This window comes from Oncorhynchus masou, unplaced genomic scaffold (genome assembly GCF_036934945.1).
Source record: "Oncorhynchus masou masou isolate Uvic2021 unplaced genomic scaffold, UVic_Omas_1.1 unplaced_scaffold_1313, whole genome shotgun sequence".
In the NCBI taxonomy this organism is placed as follows: Eukaryota; Metazoa; Chordata; class Actinopteri; order Salmoniformes; family Salmonidae; genus Oncorhynchus; species Oncorhynchus masou.
In genome coordinates, this window is record NW_027002992.1 from 80001 (window position 1) to 81483 (window position 1483).

Genomic DNA, 1483 nt, shown 5'->3' on the forward strand with positions numbered 1-1483 from the left:
GGACCCTGACACTGAAATCAGAATGATTGGTATGGATCTGGACCAATCAGGGTACAGCGATGGCCAAGAATGTCCCTCCCCCTTACTAATTTATTGGCTGTCAAGCAGTTGACAGGTTGTCAATCCCCCTTTTTTAACCAAGCATGAGAACCGATCTCTTATGCTTTTCCACTTTGAAGATGTTGCTGTGTGATCGGTTTCATCTTGTAGCTTTTATAATGACTTTTATGTTGTTGAAGTTATCTGTAGACACGGATCAAGTCTAGAGTAGGTTTGTGGTTTCTATCACTAATGGACATTTGAATGTCTCTGTGTGCAGTTTGAAGGTAGTTTCTGGCCCATTGCTAACTAGCGTTAGCATAATGACCGGAAGTTTACAGGAACAGCTAGCACACACTACCTTTATCCCGGGTCTGTTTTAACAGGTTTGCTCTGTGTGTTAACCCCTTCAGAGCCAACATACACAGAGGAACTGGAGGACGGGAAATCACTTCTCAGGAAGTGATGTAAGGAAAGAAGCCCCACCCTCTCAGCACTTAACTTCCTGTTTGTGTTCCAAATCAAAATTCCAAATCCCTACCCGTGTGTCCCAGTCCTGGTCCCGCGGACCCTAAGGGGGGCACATTTTTGTTTTTTGCCCTCGCACTCACAAACCTGATTCAACCAAATGCTTGATGATAAGTTGATTAGTTGAATTAAGCTAAAAACAAAACGTGCACCGCCTTGGGTCCCCGGACCAGGATTGGGAAGCCCTCACCGGAGTCAGTGTGTGTGGATAGGTGGAAGCAATATGGAGGAAATAGCACTTAGCCTGTCCAGAGATAGAACTGTGTATCTAATACCTATGGAATGTTTTGATTTGATTTACATGGGTGTTAGGGTCACGTCTGGTATAGGACGTGTCAGATATCCTTAGACTGGGGAGATACTTACACTATTGCAACTTTGTTTTTAAATGTTCTTCTTGTACGCATTAATACATATAATATATTATTGTATACATTTGCTTGATCAATTAGACTTAAATTACAATTATTGATCCCTTTCAAATTGATCAATTGTGCTTTATTGGTTGCCTCTATTGGATGAGAAGTTGACTGTCTCCTACTCTCTGTGTGTGTGTGTGTGTGTGTGTGTGTGTGTGTGTGTGTGAGAGTATTTACCTGTACGATCATGACCATAAGAAGAATATCACATTCCAAATGGTTTGTGCCTTGCATGTTCTGCACTTAATACAATTATTTTTTTTATTTTTTTAACACTTTGAAACTTTTTAATTCTTACTTAGAAATGTATTTGAGAAGACTGACAATTTGTATACATCTCCAAACTTAGTTTTATGTTGTGAATTAACCAGTGGTGTAAAGTGCTTAAGTAAAGATACCCCAAAACGACTTCAGTAGTACTTTAAAGTATCTGTGCTTTGCTATTTATATTTTTGACTACTACTACAAACATAAATTGTGCTGTTTGGATTGCCTAA

At 39.6% G+C, this 1483-nt stretch overlaps 1 protein-coding gene across 5 annotated transcripts in view; it reads left to right on the forward strand.

The window, feature by feature from the left end:
- LOC135530280 (sodium-independent sulfate anion transporter-like) overlaps positions 1–1483 on the forward strand; it is a 30948-nt gene extending 29465 nt beyond the window's left edge. For all 5 annotated transcript variants that reach the window (XM_064958630.1, XM_064958629.1, XM_064958633.1 and 2 more), the window contains exon 17: positions 1–1483. This exon is cut by the window's left edge and continues 216 nt beyond it. The gene's annotated coding sequence lies outside the window, so the exon portion shown is untranslated.